At 51.5% G+C, this 503-nt stretch overlaps 1 long non-coding RNA gene across 1 annotated transcript; it reads left to right on the forward strand.

The window, feature by feature from the left end:
* Window positions 1-29: 29 nt before the first annotated feature.
* LOC109364918 lies at window positions 30-377 on the forward strand. Its single transcript, XR_002110674.1, has 2 exons — window positions 30-125; window positions 221-377. It is a non-coding gene; the product is annotated as an uncharacterized LOC109364918 (long non-coding RNA).
* Window positions 378-503: the final 126 nt, after the last annotated feature.

Below are 503 nucleotides of genomic sequence, written 5' to 3' on the forward strand. Positions count from 1 at the left end.
TTTGTGCTGCAGTGTATAAGCTTGGGAGGAGTACAGGACAGGAGACCTGGAACGTCTCTGCCGTGAGAGACCGGCCGATCCTCCGGAGGTCCTCTCACACCTGCAGGGTCGTAAGAGGTGAACAGGTAGGGAAATACGGAACCTGTGCCATTGCTCACAGAGCTCTATAGCGCAGCTAATGACATGTCATGTGGTTTTTGGTTTGTTTTTCTTTGCTTAGAGAAACGAGACGGCTGCTGGTGTACAGACTGTGACAGGAACGGTGTAAGAGTCTGCAGAAAACGGGCTTCTCCCAGAGGAGAGCTACGTGCAAACACTCCTGTTTGAAAGGTACTTCCCCCAGATCTTTGGTGATTAATAAATTGTACTTTACTGAAGGTGCTTTGTGTTGGCCACCGTCATTCCATACTGCACTGCAGCGCACAGCGTGGATATCAGAGCTAGTGGCAGCACGGCACTGAATATCCAGGTACTTCGCAGCACCCCAGAAGGTGGGCAGGGGA

The sequence above is a fragment of the Meleagris gallopavo genome, unplaced genomic scaffold, assembly GCF_000146605.3.
Source record: "Meleagris gallopavo isolate NT-WF06-2002-E0010 breed Aviagen turkey brand Nicholas breeding stock unplaced genomic scaffold, Turkey_5.1 ChrUn_random_7180001937222, whole genome shotgun sequence".
In the NCBI taxonomy this organism is placed as follows: Eukaryota; Metazoa; Chordata; class Aves; order Galliformes; family Phasianidae; genus Meleagris; species Meleagris gallopavo.